This window comes from Marmota flaviventris, chromosome 7 (assembly GCF_047511675.1).
Source record: "Marmota flaviventris isolate mMarFla1 chromosome 7, mMarFla1.hap1, whole genome shotgun sequence".
NCBI lineage: Eukaryota > Metazoa > Chordata > Mammalia > Rodentia > Sciuridae > Marmota > Marmota flaviventris.
This window is the reverse complement of record NC_092504.1, coordinates 92,499,566-92,510,889: the sequence shown is the minus strand read 5'-3', so window position 1 is coordinate 92,510,889 and position 11,324 is coordinate 92,499,566. Positions and strand designations below refer to the sequence as shown.

Below are 11,324 nucleotides of genomic sequence, written 5' to 3'. Positions count from 1 at the left end.
TCTTTAAAGGTTTTGTAAAACTCTGCTGTATACCCATCCAGTCCTGGGTTTTTCTTAGTTGGTAGTCTTTTGATGGTTTCTTCTATTTCCTCAATTGATATTGGTCTGTTTAGGTTGTCTATATCCTCCTGACTCAATCTGGGCAGATCATATGACTTAAGAAATTTATCTATGCCTTCACTATTTTCTAATTTATTGGAGTATAAGGATTCAAAATAATTTTTGATTGTCTTCTGTATTTCTGAAGTGTCTGTTGTGATATTGCCTCTTTCATCCCGTATGTTAGTGATTTGAGTTCTCTCTCTTCTTCTCTTCGCTAGCATGGCTAAGGGTCTGTGGATTTTGTTTATTTTTTCAAAGAACCAACTTTTAGTTTTGTCAATTTTTTCAATTGTTTCTTTTGTTTCGATTTCATTAATTTCAGCTCTGATTTTAACTATTTCTTGCCTTCTACTTCTTTTGCTGTTGTTTTGCTCTTCTTTTTCTAGGATTTTGAGATGAAGTATGAGATCATTTATTTGTTGGTTTTTTCTTTTTTTAAGGAATGAACTCCAAGCAATGAATTTTCCTCTTAGAACTGCTTTCAGTGTGTCCCATAGATTCCGATATGTTGTGTCTGTGTTTTCATTAATCTCTAAGAATTTTTTAATTTCCTCCTTGATGTCTTCTATAACCCATTGATCATTCAGTAACCTATTGTTCATTCTCCAAGTGATGTATTCTTTTTCCTTCCTTCTTTTATCGTTGATTTTCAGTTCCATTCCATTATGATCAGATAGGATGCATGGTATTATCTCACCACCCAACATCAAGCAGTTACACTTTTTTCTCAGCAGCACATGGATCCTTCTCAAAAATAGATCATATATTATGTCACAGGGAAACCCTTCATTCTCTTTTATCTAATCTAATAAACTTCTTTTCTTCCCTACCCCCTCCCTTATCCTGTGTTATCATATCAGAGAGAACAATTGGACCTTGTGTTTTGGGGATTGGATTATTTCACTTTGCATAAGAGTCTCCAGTTCCATCCATTTACTGGCAAATGCCATATTTCATTTTTCTTAATGGCTGAGTAACATTCTAGTGTGTGTGTGTGTGTGTGTGTGTGTGTATACACACACACACACACATATACACACATTTGCCTATCCATTGATCTGTTGAAGGGCACCTAGGTCATGAACTGAGCTGCTATAAACATTATTGTGATCATGACACTGTAATATACTGATTTTTAAGTCCTTTGGGTACATACTGTGGAGTGGAATAACTAGGTCAAATGATGGTTCCATTCCAAAGTTTAATCCATACTGCTTTCCAGAGGGGTTGTATCAATTTGCAGTCCCACCAGCAATGTGTCAGTGAGACTTTTTCCCCACATCCTCACCAACATTTATTGTTACTTATATTCTTGAAAATTGCCATTCTGATTGGAGTGAGATGAAATTTCAGTGTAGTTTTAATTTACATTTCCTTTTTTTAAGAGAGAGAGAGAGAAAAAAAATCTTTTTTGTAGATGGACACAACACAATGCCTTTATTTTTATGTGGTGCTGAGAATCAAACCCGGTTATGCCTGTGCTAGGTGAGCGTTCTACCACTGAGCCACAATCCCAGCCCAAATTTGCATTTCTTTCATTGCTAGACATGTTGAATCTTTTTCCATGTATTTGTTGACTGATTATATTTCTTCTTCCATGAATTGCCTGTTCAGTTAGTTTGCCTATTTATTGATTGGGCTTTTTGTTTTGTGGGGTAAGTGTTTTGAGTTCTTTCTATATCCTGAAGATTAACGCTCTATCCGAGGTGCAGGTGGCAGAGATTTCCTCCCATTCTCTCTTCATGCTCTTGGTTGTTTCCTTTGCTGTGAAGAAGCTTTAGTGTGATACCATCCCATTTATTGATTCTTTCTTTTACTTCTTGCACCTTAGGAGTCTTGTTGAGGAAGTCACTTCCTAAGCTGACGAGATGGAGAGTTGGACCTACATTTTCTTCTAGTAGGTGCAGACTCTTTATAGACTTTAATTAATTAATGAAAGTCAAAGAAACATCACAAGTGTGTAGGACTACAAAATTAAAATTCAGAAGTCTTAATCAAATAAGAGTAATGTACCAGAATACCTTTGTTTTAGTCAGATTTTTTTTTTTTTTTTTTTTTTTTTTTTTTGCTGCTGTGACTAAAAGACCTAAAAAAAGTAATCAGAGGAGGAAAAGTTGATTTTAGAGCTCACAGTTTCAGAGGTCTCAGCCCACAGACAGCTGGCTCCATTCTTTGGGGCCTAAGGTAAGCCAGAACATTATGGCATAAGTGTGTGATGCAGAGTGTGGTTCAGCCCATCACACCAGGAAGCAGAGAGGGAGTTTCAGTGGTTGTGTATTCATATATAAACCACCCACAAAATATAAACCCCAAAGGCACACCCCCAGCGACCCACTTCCTCCAGCCACACCCAGCCTGCCTCTGGTTACCACCGAGTAAATCCCTACCCAGTGATTAACGCACTGGTTAGGTGAAGATTCCCCTAAACCAATCATTTGACCTCAAAACCTTTTTTTATCATTTTCTTTGATTTCATTTTAACATGTTGTTGTTTATTCATTAACATTGTTGTTTATTCATTATGCATTAGCTCTTTTAGCTTCAAAAGAGGGACCTAGCATGAGCCTGTGGTATGCATCTACCTCATGTCCTTGTTCTCTCTCCTCCTTCCATACAGAGAGAGATGATTCATTTTCCCTGTGTGTTCCTGACTCTCACTTCTGAATGCCCAGACTTCAATGTTGAGTCCTAGTTCCTAGTTCCTTTTTGGCTTCATTCCTCTTCTGAATCAGAAGAGTTTTGATGGCAAAGGCAACAGTGGAAAACTTGCTGGCCATGACACAGATGGGGCCCAGGCCCCACCAGATTGGGGTCACCCAGCAGCATGGAACCGTCAGGTTCCCGAGGGACACCCTTGAATGAGTGGGATGATCTCCCAGAATCTGTACTGATGAACAAGTTTCTACAAGTCCAGGATGGGGAGGTCACTAACTCTGCACCCAGAACCATGAGTCTGTGTCCAGCATGATCATTCTGTGGGAGTCTAGCTGGATAAGTCCTGTTGTACAGAGAGGTTTTTTGGTTTTGTTTCACTTTTGTTTTTGTTTTTTGTACCAGGGACTGAACCCAAGGGCACTTAATCACTGAGCCACATCGACAGCCTTCTTTATTTCTTATTTTGAGACAGGGTCTCACAGGTTGCTTATAGCCTCACTAAGTTGTTGAGACTGTCTTGCAATCTGCAATCCTCCTACTTCAGCCTCCAGAGTTGCTGGGATTACAGGAAGACACCTCCATGCTCAGCCTTTCTTCACTTTTTTAATTACTATGGATTCATTTAAAGTTGCAACATCCATTCACATATGTGCGGCCCAAGTACTTATGTCACTCTAGGAATTTCTGCTTAAGAAAGTATCATATTATTGAGCTACTGTAGAAGTATTATTGTGAAAATCTATTTCCTAGAAAACTTTGATGTACTGTAACTTGTACTAAGATGACAAATAGTTGTTAGAGTAACCCATGCCACATTTTATAATTACATATCAGAAATCATAATTGTTTTTTGAGCCACTGAATGGTGATTATAGCAGAAGATGACAGATTGTTCATTAAGTCCATTTCCCTTCCTTCCTGATATCCAAATATATTTCCCAGTCTCCTTTGCAGTTAGGTGTGGTCATGTGACCCTACTCTGGCCATGAAAATTGAATGGCCAAAAAATCTCCTGCATAATTTTCTGCCCCTCAATTCTACCATCATAGTCTATATGCAAATGCTTAGGATAATCTTGGAAGCTATACATTAAAAATGATAAAACTTTCCTGAAATTTCTCCATACATTTCCTGTATAACTGCCTTCTACATCTCTCATTATCCCTCCCCATCAATAGGATTTCAGAGAAGTTAAAAATAAATGATGTGCTTTTCAACCACTGAGATATCGGGGCTTATATACTATAGCAACGAATGTTAGTTACTACAATGGCAGAAATTTAAAGAACCATTTTTATTGATTGTCATCTGTGTCTTCTCTACTTACATTGTTGTTATGTGGGTGACAAATTCATTGTTTCTGAGTTACACTAACAGAATTTTCAATAAAACTTACCTCTTACATGAGATGGTAAAGGGATTAATGCAATGTTTCTATAAATCTTTCAAGGATCCTTGGGACAATAGCTTCATCTAAAGCAAAATAATAATAGTAATTTTATTATATACTATAATTTTAATAAATAAAACTGAAAAGTATGAATGCGTACAGTCGTCTCTAGAAACAATTGTTTCTGTGAAGTAAACACAGTGAATGTGTCACAATAATTTCACAGAACAAATTAAGATAGCACTTGGTACAATCGATCCATCTTTTTCTCTTTTATTCTCATAGTTATGAAGCTAAAATGCATAGAAAACAATAATGATTATCTATGGTAACAAATAAATCTTATCTTCTTTTTTAATCCAACCAGTTTTACTTATAAAAGCAGCAGAAACTTTTGACTCTCATTTAGCTTCTCTCCACTAAAAGTAGGTAATTTCCTGTTCTGACCTTGTTTCCTGAAAAAAAAAAAAAAAAAGTTTTCCTTTATAAGAATATATTTTCCAAGGGCCAATGGATTCTCATGTTCAGGATTTCCATTTTCATTGTAATGCAATAGCCACCATCATGAGACATGTATCATCATAAAGTCTATCTTCTGAACAGCTATAAAGAGCATAGGACGTATTGTTTATACAACCAAAGCACTTTGCTGCTTTTAGGTCTCTGTTCATGGGTCCCTCCATTTGTAAAGCATTTATTCATTTCTGTGAATCAATAGGTTCCTCATATCACATGGAGCACTCCTTTGCTCTTTAAAACCAGTCGTCAGTTGGATTTCACTTCTCTTTCTGTGCTGTCTGGAGAGCTTCCAATCACTCCTTGGCCTGTCTTCCTGCTAAGGTAACTATAAGAACTATAGGGAAATACCTGATAAGATATGTGTGAATACAGGTCTACATGAGTAACATCCAGGTCAGGACCACCAATTGCCACGTATGTTGTGCCAGTATTAGCCTTGAGGGGGCACCATACACATAGGTTATAATGTAGATGGGTAGGTAGTACAAGATTCCATGTAGCTGTCTGGGGCCCAATACTATAACCTTTACTTCTTTGACATTCTGAGTTTCTGTGTTTTCAATCACTCCATGAATATAATTGGAATCTCTTTTTTTTTTATTTTCTGACAACTTAAAATATTACACTCCTTAAAATATTTCTATTAATCTACTCTTTGACTATAATTCCTGTTCTGTTTTTCTAGTGTTTTCATTCCTTTATTCTTATTAAGTATGTTCTTAAGTCTCTTAAGACTTTTATCCTCTTGTCCTCCTCATTTCTACTTCCACTAGCCACTTCCTGGCCTCAGTCTAAACTCCTTATTCTATCACCCCCCGAAACATTGTCACAGCTGCACCCCACCAACTCTTTCACTCTGTTTTTATATCAAAGACTTTCATAGATCACTAAACATGGATCAAGTCTCTCCTGTGTGACTCTTCATTTTGGTCCAATCCCTTTCTACATGCATTCTACTGAATGCCTAATAAAAACCAGGCACAAATCAGTGACTTCTACTGTGTCCAAGTGAATGCCCACAAGGAAAGTAATCACAGGATATTCATTAATATCACCAAAAAGAGGAACTCAAGTGAGCTATCAATTCATTAAAGATGATAATCTCAGTTAAGGAAAATCCAGAAGTTGGGTGAACTGCATATGTATGGACTCTTGCCTCCTCTGAGCTCTTGGTGAATTCAGAAATCTTTTGCTCATTCAGGAAGAACCCCTTTCCTTATTTCCCACAGAATAACTGTAATCCCATCCACCCTTCTCCAAATTAATCCCTGCCATGTTCCCCTTACTAGACATCATTACTTCCTAGTTCACAGAGAAAATCCCTCAATTCATCACTCTAAACCCTATAAACTAAACTACTTTTGCACCATAATGCTTTAATTTGTTTTCATATAAAGCCTTGTTGCTTCTCATATTTAAGAGTAAACTCTCCACTCATGCTTTGTTCTCAACATCTCCTATGTCCTTTAGAAACTTTGCTTCATTAACAGTCATCCCATTTCATTACACTACAATCTATCTTTCTCTATTAGCTTCTTTCTTTCTGAATAAAATTCTAACCAAATGATACTACTCTTTAAAAGAAAACAAAATACTAAATCTTTTGTCTGGCTCTAATATAGCCTATCCACCTTTCATTCTTTTTTAACCTTTTGTTTAATAAAAGAGTCTGCTCCTGCCTCAGCCTTCCAAGTCATTGAAATTTCAGGCATGTGCCACTGCACCCAGCCCTTTCTCTATCTATTAGTTCATTATAATTATACATAATACTAAAGTTTATTTTGACATGATTATATAAGCATGAAATATAATTGTCTCTAATTCAGTCCCCAGTATTTTCCATTTTCATCTCTTCCTCCCTTTCCCTATTCCCTTTCCTCACTCTGCTGATCTTTCTTCTATTTATGTTTTTTTTTAATTAGTGCCTTGTGGATATACATAAATGTGAGACTCACTGTGGTATATTCATAAATGCACATAGGAAAGTTTGGTCACATTAATTGCACCATTCTTCCCTTTTCCTGTCCCTCCTCTCTCCCCCTTTCTCTACTCCACTGATTCTCTTCTGTTTTCATGGAATTCCCCCGCCCTTTTCATTTCTTTCTTTTTTCTCCTTTATTTTGGTCTAGATCCCACATATGATAGAAAACATATGGCAGATTCAATACTACCAAAATAGCCATACTACCCAAAGCAGATTCAATGTAACCCCATTGAAATACCAATGATATTCTTCACAAAACAACAGCAAAAAAGTTCTGGAATTCATTTGGAAAAATAAGAGATCCAGAAAAGCTAAATAAATCATGAATAAGAAGGGTGATGCTACAGGAATCAGAATACAAGACCTCAACTACAGAGCTATCATAACGAAAACAGTATAGTATTGGCACCAAAGCAGACATGAAAACCAGGGAAATCAAAGACACAGAGACAAACCCACATACATACAGTCTTCTGATACTAAATAAAGGGACCCAAAGCACATGTTGGAGAAAAGACAGCCTTTTTAACAAATGGTGCTGAGAAAACTGGAAATCCATATGTAGAGGAACAAAACTTGATCCCTATTACTTACCCTGCACAAAAGTCGAATCAAGGCAGACCAAAGGCCTAGGAATTAGATCACAAACTCTGCATCTGCTGAAAGAAAATGTAGGTCAACATTCCAACATATTGTCACAGGCATCTACTTCCTTAATAAGTCTTTTAAAGCACAAGAAATAATACCAAGAATCAATAAATGGGATACCATCTAATTAAAAAGCTTCTGCACAGCAAAGGGAACGATTAAGAGTGTGAAGAGAGAGCCTACAGAATGGGAGATCTTTGACACCTGCTCCTCAGAGAATTAATGTCCAGAATAAAGAACTCAAAAACCTTAACACACACACACACACACACACACACACACCATCAATAACCCAATTAATAAACAGGAAAAAGAATTAAAGAGACACTTTCTCAAAAAAAAAGAAATATAAATAGTCAATAAATATATGAAAAACTGTTCAACATCTCTAGCAATCAGGGAAATGTATCTCCTTCAGTTAGGTGGCAATTATCAAAAATACAAATCATAATAAATGTTGGCAAGGATGTGGGGCAAAAGGTACATAATTGTTAGTAGTGTATTGTTAATAGAATAATATAAAGTAGTAATAAACTTCATATTAGCTCCACCACTCTGGAAAGCAGTATGGAGATTCCTCAAAAAACTAGGAATGGAATCATCATATGACCCAGCTATTCCTCTCCTCAATATATATCCAAAAGATCTAAACTCAGCATTCTATAGGGATGCAGTTACATTAATGTTTAGAGGAGCACAATTCACAATAGCAGAGCTATGGAATCAGCCTAGGTGCCCACCAACAGATGAATGGGTAAAGACAATGTGGTATATATACACAATGGAGTTTTATGGCATTTGCCGGTAAATGGATGGAACTGGACAACAGCATGCCAAGTGAAATGAACCAGACCCAAAAAGTCAAAGGTTGAAAGTTTCCTCTCACTTCTTGTCTTTAGCCATATGCTCTAGTCCTGCTCACGTCATGGTCCCAGACTATTTGTTCACAACTCAGCACCACTCCCACTCCCATCTAAGCCTGTGAAATCATTTTCAGGAACCCCTTTCTCTATGTGGTCTTGGTTAGAATGTTTTCAATGACAGAAACTCAAGTGAGAACTAGACTTAAGTGAAGCTGATGCTGCATTCTCTAGAAGCCAAAGACATATGAGAGAGATGTCGAGAGATGAGAGTCACCATAGCTTTCAGGGATGCTCTGAAGACCCATCTCCTACTTTCCACAGTCTGAGACAGTTTCTGGGAGTTTCCCACTAAAGTACTGCACCATATAACACCTTCCAGACATTTAACAGTTCACAAGACAGATTTGCCTTAAGGTTGTAAACGGAGATCTTCAGGGTTCATTTCTCTGCCCTATGAGTAACAGCTCCCTTTTTTTTTTATCATTGTCAGTTGTCCTAAGCTCTGCTTCTTCAACTTTTCAACAAGTTTTGAAAACCCTTAGTTGCATGTTCAACCTATAATGCACAGAATACAGAGAATGGTGTATTTTCCCTGAAAGAATGCTGAGGGAATGTACTCAACATCCCCCTGAATCTGTTCTAGCAAGTAGCACCAATAGTCTCCAAATTTATGTCCACAAAATGATGTTCTTGATTCTCTCTCCTCCATGTATTTATGTTCCTGAATGAGTTCATAAGTAAGAAACAAAGGGGAAAAATGAGTAAAAAATGATTTTACATCAGTAAATTCCAGAGTTTTCAGGCTCAAAGTTCTAGTTTTATTCAAATAAATATCTTATCTAAACCCAAAGACAAAGAAAGATCTTCACATTTTCCACCATTAGAGGAATCTAGAGAGTAGTCAATTTATATACATGTTTATAAAATAGTCACTCACAACTACTACTTAAAGGAAAAGCACTAAAATAAAAAACTTGTGTATTTATTTTTTTAAAAAAATCTTGTTAGATTGGATACTTTAGGAAATCCAGGCCAAAATTCTCAACTAGTTCATAATTTGTTAATAGATCACACAGTAACAATCAATTTAATGTGTAAGATCCACTCTTCCATAATATCTTGACTACAGTAATATTCTACAGCATGGATAGAAAATTACTGGAATTTTGTGAAAATTAGGTCAATATCATATAGATACAAATACATAATTTGGCCCATTTTGGCCATATATATCTTAATTCTAGTTGAAATATGAAATCCATAATACCAAAAAATCAAAATAAATTTTCTAAAATAGAAGCAACTATAATATTTCTTAAATCCCCCAAGATAAATTCAGATGTGGAAAATATATGTGTAGTATAGTAGACTTAAATAAGAAATGTTACAAATAAAATAAACAAGAATTCAAGTATGACAGTCAGTTTGACTGACTCTGAATTTAGAAAGTCCATGATGTTACCATAGAAAGTGTTTTGGCTTAATTGTAGTCATAGATATTATTGAAGTACAGCTTAAATTAATCAAATGCAGGGTTACTAGTCTGTCAAACCTAAAGAAAAAATTTCTTCTACTTACTTAGAAGAATTAGAAAGAGGGGTAAGAAAGGGAAGAATATATAAACTAGTCTGCTAAAATGAACATGCACTGAATATTTTCCAACTAAATTGTATATGCTTTGAAATCCATTGAGGACAATATGAACTCCAAATTTCAGTCAATCCAACTCCAACTAGTTGAAATAGAAACATAAACCCTCTAATGCCTATTTTTAGTTTTTAAAGCTCAAGTGAAAGAATTAGTCTTTGTACAGATTTTCTGGTATAGCAGACACTTAAAAAATATTTATTACCCAAATGAAAGAAATAGCCTAGAATGCAGCAATGCTGTAGTGACGATGAGACCCAACAAATAATATTCTATATCTTTTGTTTCTAAACCAGTTAAAAAATAAGAAAGAGTAAAGCAAATAGGAAACTTAATATAACTGTTGGCTTTAACACTGAACAACCTCAGAAGGGAAAATGGAACTTATAACCATAGCAACGCTGGTTTCCTACTGGAGAACCCAGAATTCAACAGACACCAACCTGGGCACAAGCAGAACAAGGCCACCAGGGACCTTCTCATATGAGATCTGCATTTCTAAACTTGAACAGGTGGAGAAGCATAACAGAATACACAATCTCTGTAAACAGATATGGACCCAAAGAGAAAGAGAAATGACTAAGCTGGCATACTCAACTTATTCTTTCAAAATTTATAAGTCATATAACCCATCTAGTTAGTCTGTCCAAGAAGAAGCATGTGAGGATGGGAAGCTGAGACATAATTGGTATGTGAAAGGAATACCACTCACATGAAAAGAATCATAAGATTGTGAAACAAAATATTATCTCCATACCAATTGTGGGAAGACTTATGTTATAACCAATTAAACATGTGACATAGTCAATATATTTATATAGAATTTAAGAAGTTAAATTAGAGCACTTTCAGTAATTCATTTAAGAAGTACCTCTTTATATGTACTAGATCCAGAAATTCTTATAGATGTTGGGAGTATAAGAATGAAGAAGGTTTCTATTCTTATGGCTTTTTTAATTCAATTGATGTTTTCCTTGTGGCTTATAATCCACAAGGAAAACATCAATTGAATAAAAAATTCTAATCCAGAATAATATTCGACGACAAAAAAAAAATACTCTAGAAGATTCCAGGTAAAATATTTAACCTTGGGAAAACTGAAGAATTCTAACCAAAAGACTCAACATTGAAGCAGAAAGTCAAAGTATAAGTAAGAATTAGCTAAAGAAACTGAAGAAAGTATTTCTTAGGCAAACAAGTAGTAAATGCATTGCAAGGGAGCAAAAAGAGAGTCATGTAGTTAGCAAAACAAAAGAAGTTCAGGAAGGCTAGAATGTAGTGTGAAGATGAGAGAAAACAGTGACTCTGTTAAAGAAATAAACAAGAAAGAGCAATGTTCAGGTTTGTATTTTATAAAAATCATCATGGCTTCAGAAAGAAAAAATTGCAAAATGACTTTAGGGCTACTACTTGCAGTATTTAAGTGAAAATAATTGAAGTGAAGGCAAAATGACAAATGTTGGAACATATTTTTTATACAGTTTCTCTGAAGAATATCCAGATAGAAATGTCCAGT

The 11,324-nt window shown here is 35.6% G+C and overlaps 1 long non-coding RNA gene across 1 annotated transcript in view; it reads right to left on the bottom strand.

Moving 5' to 3' along the window:
- Positions 1 to 4,149: 4,149 nt before the first annotated feature.
- LOC114092852 (uncharacterized) overlaps positions 4,150 to 11,324 on the bottom strand; it is a 169,608-nt gene continuing 162,433 nt past the window's right edge. The window contains exons 6-7 of the long non-coding RNA XR_011708006.1: positions 7,245 to 7,306; positions 4,150 to 4,230 (exon numbers count right to left, since the gene is read on the bottom strand). This is a non-coding gene — a long non-coding RNA (uncharacterized lncRNA). The remainder of the gene's footprint in view (positions 4,231 to 7,244; positions 7,307 to 11,324) is intronic.